General features: G+C 38.5%; 1 protein-coding gene across 4 annotated transcripts in view; it reads left to right on the top strand.

Annotated features, from left to right (window-relative positions):
• LOC135091475 (glycine receptor subunit alpha-4-like) overlaps positions 1–7,500 on the top strand; it is a 224,382-nt gene that overhangs the window by 79,467 nt on the left and 137,415 nt on the right. For all 4 annotated transcript variants that reach the window (XM_063989136.1, XM_063989135.1, XM_063989137.1 and 1 more), the window contains one exon: positions 2,708–2,814. The gene's annotated coding sequence lies outside the window, so the exon portion shown is untranslated. The remainder of the gene's footprint in view (positions 1–2,707; positions 2,815–7,500) is intronic.

Here is a 7,500-nt window from a genome sequence, read left to right as displayed (position 1 = left end):
TCAATGACTTGGATAGTGGAATTAATAGCGATGTTAGTAAATTTGCGGATGACACAAAGATAGGTAGATTAATTAGGTCAGAAGCGGATGCCATCGCCTTGCAGACAGACTTAGATAGAATGAATGAATGGACGGATAGATGGCAAATGCAATTTAATATCAATAAATGCAAAGTGCTTAGCGTAGGTAGAGGAAACCCACACAATAGGTACACATTAAACACCCAAACTCTGGTAGGTACAGGGTACGAGAAAGATTTAGGAGTTATAGTTAGCTCTGAACTCCGTCTAGGGAAACAATGCATAGAAGCCAGAAACAAGGCAAATAGGGTACTAGGATTCATTTTTAGGAGTGTTAAAAGTAGAAGGCCGGAGGTAATATTAAAGTTATACTTGGCGCTGGTCAGACCTCATCTAGACTACGCTGTGCAGTTCTGGTCCCCACATTACAGGAAAGATATAGGTCTATTAGAATCAGTACAGAGGAGAATGACTAAAAGGATACAGGGGATGAGGAGTATTCCTTACGAAGCGAGGTTGAAGCGGTTAAATTTACATTCTCTAGAGAGACGTAGGTTAAGAGGGGACCTGATAGAGGTCTTTAAGTGGTATAAGGGTTATAACAAGGGAGATGTAAGCAAAATTCTTAGGATCAGCAACCAGGGTAGAACAAGAAATAACGGGTTCAAGCTTGAAAAATTTAGGTTTAGGAAGGAGATAGGAAAAAATTGGTTCTCGAATAGAGTGGTAGATGAGTGGAACGGACTCAGTAATCATGTAGTTAGTGCTAGGACACTAGAGAGCTTTAAGAGAAGATTAGACAAGTTTATGGATGGGGATGATAGGTGGAAATAGGTAGGAGTATTTCATACAGGGACTGCCACGTGTAAGCCTGGTCGCTTCTTGCAGCTTCCCTTATTTCTTATGTTCTTATGTTCTTATGTTCTCTCTCTCTCTCTCTCTCTCTCTCTCTCTCTCTCTCTCTCTCTCTCTCTCTCTCTCTCTCTCTCTCTCTCTCTCCTCTGGCTTCGGTTTTTTCTCTTCCCGGAGCTTCAGAATCTTTAGCAAAGCTGTTGAGAAAACAAGATATTTTCGTCCCGATCTTGCTTGGGGGATATTACTCTGCCAAACGCCCTCTGCTTTCATGCAATTTGCTGCACTGCCTTTTGTGAGGGCGTTATTGTCCGTGTGTGTGTGTGTGTGTGTGTGTGTGTGTGTGTGTGTTGGGGGTTTTGATCTCGGTAAAGATTTTTTGGGTTGGTTTTTGTTTTTCTTTTATGTTTTTGTCTGTTTTGTACGTACTGTTTCGTTGTTCTCGTTTTTGGTGTTGTTGTTATTGATGGTGGTGGTGGTGGTGGTGGTGGTGGTGTTTCATCATCATTATCATCATCATCATCATCATCATCGTCATTGTCATCATTGTTATCATCATTATCACAGTTTTTTCTTCTTTCCCTTCTTTTTCTTGTTCTTGTACTTATTGTTCTTGTTTTCCTCCTCCTCCTCCTCCTCCTCCTCCTCCTCCTCCTCCTCCTCCTCCTCCTCCTCCTCCTCCTCCTCCTCCTCCTTCTCTTCATCCTCCTCCTCCTCCTCCTCCTCCTCCTCCTCCTCCTCCTCCTCCTCCTCCTCCTCCTCCTCCTCCTCCTCCTCATAGATATATCACCACGATTTATTTTTCGTAACAAATATTTGTCACTTTTCCATTCATGTTCAAATAGTAATAAACCAGAAAACTCTCTTTCCCTTCCTTTATAATCATCTTTACCTTTATTGCTCCATTATCTCCTTCCATTATTACATTTCTCCCGTTCCTCCTTTCTCATTCTTCTCCTTCGTACTTATTACTTCCTCTTATCATAATTACTTCCTCGTCAGGTAGAGAGAGAGAGAGAGAGAGAGAGAGAGAGAGAGAGAGAGAGAGAGAGAGAGAGAGAGAGAGAGAGAGAGAGAGAGAGAGAGAGAGAGAGAGAGAGAGAGAGAGAGAGAAAGTGGATGGGGAGGTGGGGTTAGAGAGGAATTTAACGATTTTAAGCTAATTTACATATTTCTTTCCTTGTCTTCTATTTTTCTCCTCAGTAATATTTTTCCCTACCTTCATTGCATTTTTTCCCTCGTACTAATTATTTTGTTTCTCTCCTTAATTATTTCCTTCTCTCCAGATTATTTATTTTTTCCCTACATTGAATTACGTTTATTTCATATTTTTCTTTTGTTGCAATTATTTTCTCTCACTCTTGATTTTTTTTTCCTTTTACTGGTTGTTATGTTTCTCATACGAATTACTTTTTTTTTCCCTTCCGTGTTATATTTTTCCGCTACTAATTATTTTGATCTTTCCGTAATTCATTTTTTTCTTCCCCATGATTATTTTCCTCTTCCCTTGTACTTTTTTTCATTTTTTTATTTCTGATCTGTTTATTACATTTATTTCCCCTACTAATTACTTTTGTCTTCGTTATTTTCCTCATTATGGTAATTGTTTTCTTTCATGTAGTTATATATTGCTCCTGTTTTTCCTGCACCTGTTATTATTTTTATTCTGATTATCACATTTATTTCCCTCACTAATTGCTTTCATCTCAACAATTTTTCCTTTCCACTTATTATTTTTTTTACCATGTTTACTTTCCCCGTAATGATTAATTTTTCTACACCGTAATCATATAAGTTTTTAATCTTCTATTATAATTTGTTTTTCCTTCCATTAGATCGGCCGGAAGGGGTATGGCAGCCCGGCTAAGGTGGGGGGTAGGAGGCCGCTCTCCACCCCCCACCACTTCCTCCACCTCCTCCACCTGCTGCTCTTCCACTTCAGGTAAGTTGATCACCTGTTCTCACGCTCCCTCTCACCTGCCCAATCAGCTCTTGGTACACCTGTTTTTTATTGCTCGTGTGAAGGAGACTAGCCAAGTAGAGAGAGAGAAAGAGAGAGAGAGAGAGAGAGAGAGAGAGAGAGAGAGAGAGAGAGAGAGAGAGAGAGAGAGAGAGAGAGAGAGAGAGAGAGAGAGAGAGAGAGAGAGAGAGAGAGAGAGAGAGGAAGGGGGAATAGAACCTCACTAAACAGTCAAAGAAAGAGTTAATTAATATCTTTCAGTCGAGTTCCACAAGCCTTTTTTTACCCTTTTTTTTTCGAGTGGAGGCTGTAAAAGGCTTGAAAAAAAGAATAAAAAAAGGAACTGAAAAAAAAACCGCCCACTCCATTTCACGCTTCCAAACAAAGAAAGAGTGAAAAGGTATCGGTTAGTTTACTTTCACAGGTATCACGATGCTTCTTTTTCTTAACAGGTGAAGGAAATAAGAGAAGAAGAAGAAGAAGAAGAAGAAAAAGCATGGAAAAAAATATACCAACTCAACTTCTCGATTAAATTAGGTTAGGCAATGCCAAGGAAAGAGTGGAGATATAATACTTTCTTTATTTTCCCTTGTGTCTTGATGTCCTTTTTTGTCTGTTTTGCTTTTCTGTCATGTGAAGGAAACTGACGAAGGGGAGAGAGAGAGAGAGAGAGAGAGAGAGAGAGAGAGAGAGAGAGAGAGAGAGAGAGAGAGAGAGAGAGAGAGAGAGAGAGACAAAACTGGAAAAAAAAAAAACAAGAAAATAGCCACTCAACTTGTCGCTTCTAAACGGTCAGAGAAGAAACAAAAGATATCAGTCAGTTCAACTTATATTTCTCCCTTTGTAGCAGTTCAGCTCATGTGTTAGGGAGGAGTCAGTGAGTTAATCTGATTTATATTCCTACTTTATATATGTGAATTGATTATCTGCTTACGTTTCACCTGCATTGCCCAATTATTCTTTGTTTACCTTTATTTACGTCTTGTGTATGAATCGTCTGCTGTATTTGCTTTCCATACGTGCGATATTTATTTTCATTTATCATTTTTACAGTTTTGCTTTCCTTTCTTTATCAGCAATTCTTCTGTGTTTGTTATCTTTTTCTGTTCCCTTTCTTGTTTTATGTATTTATTTTGTTTTATTTTATTTATTTTTTTTTGTCTGTTGCGTGAGGGAAAGTCAAGGGCACAAAAATGATGGAAAAACTTTGTTAAAATTGCTCCAGATTTATTATTTATTTTTCTTTGTGTGGGTATTTATTTATTTATTTATTTATTCATTTTTGCATTATTGTGTTTTATTGTTGTTATTTCTTATTGTTTCTGCTGGTGGGTTATCCTTCTTGTTTTTTTGTTTACTTTTTTGTGATTTATTTGTTTGTTTGTTTATTTATTTATTTATTTAATTAACTATTCTGGTTCATCGTCTGATTTTTTATTCTTTGTTGTTACTGAGCTTACTGCCATTTTATTTTTGTTTGTTTGTTTACTTATTTATTCATTTACTTATTTCACTTCGTATGTTTTTTTTTTTTTTGTTATTTTTTCCACTGAATTTACTGGTACCTTTCCTGTTAATTTTACTGCAGCTTTTCATTGGTTAGTTACTTTCATTATTGCTTTTAATTTTGACTAAGTTCCTGACACAACATTTATCTTTCATACTCTCGTTTGCTTTGTTTATCTTCTGTTTGTGTCTCACGTTCCTGCGTAAACATTTTGTGGTTCCATGCACACACACACACACACACACACACACACACACACACACACACACACACACACACACACACACACACACACACACACACACACACACACACACACACACACACACACGTAAGCGCAAACACGTGTGGATGTTTATATCAATGTACCTGAGTAATGTGTTGTTGTTATCATGACAGGGAGGAGGAGGAGGAGCAGGAGGAGGAGGAGGAAGAAGAGGAGGAGGAGGAAGAGGAGGAGGAGGAGGAGGAAGAGGAGGAGGAGGAAGACAAGGACGAAAAGAAGGAGGAAGGATATGAGGTGGATGAAATTTTATAGTTGTGGTTTTTACTTTTGTTGTTGTTGTTGTTGTTGTTGTTGTTGTTGTTGTTGTTGTTGTTGTTGTTGTTGTTGTTGTTGACGTCGTTGTTGTTGTTGTTCACTTTCTTGTGTAATTTGCTTATATGATCTATGAAGAGTTAAAAAAATATCGGGAGACGATGCATTGACAAAGAAATGGATAATAAGATAAATAAATATACATAGAAGAAAAGCATAGGCAGAAAGGTGAAATAGATTTATGTAGAAAGATAGACATATAGATAGTTAGATGAATATACATGGAATAAAAAAGGATTGGTAGAAAGATGAAATAGACTTATGTAGGCTGATAGACAAAAAGATAGATGGATAGATAGATAGATAGATATATGGATAGGTAGATAGGTAGACAGCTAGATAGATAATTCGGTAAGTAGGAAAGTAGGTAGATAAAAGCTGGATCCAAGGGAGAAACACATTTATGCATCTAACATATATGCATACATACATACCTACATGCATACATTATACATACACATATATATATATATATATATATATATATATATATATATATATATATATATATATATATATATATATATATATATATATATATATATATATATATATATATATATATATATATATTATACACTAGTAGGCTACATATATACATACATACATGCATACCTCAATAAGTCACATATACATACATACTGACCTCGATAAGTCATACATAAATTCATACATACATACATACTTCGATAAGTAAATGAATAAATAAATAGCTCAGTATTCGATACAATAAAGGATTATGGTAGTTATTACCAAGATATTTGTTGCTACCACCACCACCACCACCACCACCACCACCACCACTACTACTACTACTACTACTACTACTAGTACTACTACTACTACTACTACTACTACTACTACTACTACTACTACTACCACCACCACCACCACCACCACCACCACCACCACCACCACCACCACCACCACCACCACCACCACCACCACTACAACCACTACCACCACTACCATCACCACCACCACCACCACAGTTGATCAATAAGAAATAAAGCTTATGAGCCACAAAATCGTTCCTTTCGTAGTGGTCTCCTCCTCCTCCTCCTCCTCCTGGAAATAATTTCTGCTCCATAAAAGCGTCTTCAGTAGGGAAAGAGTAGGTTTCGGATTTTCCTCCCTCTCTCTTCTCTCCCTCTTTCTTTCTTTACCTCTCTCCCTCCTGTCCCTCCCTCCTACTTCACTCTCTACCTTCTCCCTCCCATCGTCGTTCTGTCACTCTCCTTCATCTCCTTTCTTCCTCTTCATGTTTTCTCCTCCTCCTCCTCCTCCTCCTCCTCCTCCTCCTCCTCCTCCTCCTCCTCCTCCTCCTCCTCCTCCTCCTCCTCCTCTTCTTGATTCTTTAGCATTCTAGTTCTCCCTTTCCTCCCTTTCCTCTCTTCCTGCTACCTACACCACACTGATTTCCTCTTTTCCTCCTCCTCCTCCTCCTCCTCCTCCTCCTCCTCCTCCTCCTCCTCCTCCTCCTCCTCCTCCTCCTCCTCTTCCTGTTCCTTTGTAGCTACATTAACGAACTTGAGAGAGAGAGAGAGAGAGAGAGAGAGAGAGAGAGAGAGAGAGAGAGAGAGAGAGAGAGAGAGAGAGAGAGAGAGAGAGAACTAAACATCAAACAAATTTCCAGCACTAATGGCGTCATGAGGAGAGGAGGGTCAGGGGTCATCAGCCAATCACGTTTGAGAATTTGACCTGCGTGTCGCCCATTAGCCTTCTGGTGTTGTGTGTGTTTGGCAATAGAGATTCTGTCACAAGGGATACAACAAAGGTAGAACAGACGAAATTCCATAGGGTTAGTAAGCACGTTAAACTGATCATGACAATTAACATGTTCAAGCTACAGAAGGCTAGACTAAGAGAAAGAGAGAGAGAGATAAATAGATAGATAGATAGATAGATAGATAGATAGAGAGAGAGAGAGAGAGAGAGAGAGAGAGAGAGAGAGAGAGAGAGAGAGAGAGAGAGAGAGAGAGAGAGAGAGAGAGATCATTTGATTCACAGAGTGGTAGATGACTGGAACAGAGTCAGTAATCAGGCTGGTAGTGCAGTGTCAATAGGAAGCTTTAAAATATTACGTAATTTTATGCACACGAATGATAGGTTGGATAGATAGATAGTTAGATAGATAGATAGATAGATAGATAGATAGATGTTCTATACAGGGACTACCGCTTGTGAATCTCTCTTCTCTTGTCAGTAACGAGATTGTTAGTGCAGTCAATTGGAAGCTTCGAAATATTAGATAAATTTATGGATACGTATGCCAGGAGGGTATAGGTAAGTTGGTAGATAAAGAGACAGATGTTTTCTACAGTTGAAAAGTTGAAGACATTAGACAGGGATGCTAGTGGTTATAGACAGGTAGACATGTAGGTAGATGTGATATACAGGGACTAACTAGCTCGTGTGGGTCTCTGTTTTTTCAGTAATTAAGTTGTTGGTGCAGAGGCAATAGGAGGCTTTAGAATATTACATGACTTTACGGACAGGGACGAGAGGTATATACAGGTGGATAGATAGATAGATAGGTCTTTTATACTGAGATTGTTATGTG

This window comes from Scylla paramamosain, chromosome 37, assembly GCF_035594125.1.
Source record: "Scylla paramamosain isolate STU-SP2022 chromosome 37, ASM3559412v1, whole genome shotgun sequence".
Lineage (NCBI taxonomy): Eukaryota > Metazoa > Arthropoda > Malacostraca > Decapoda > Portunidae > Scylla > Scylla paramamosain.
Note: the sequence above shows the minus strand (reverse complement) of the source record. Positions and strands in the feature narration are given on the sequence as shown.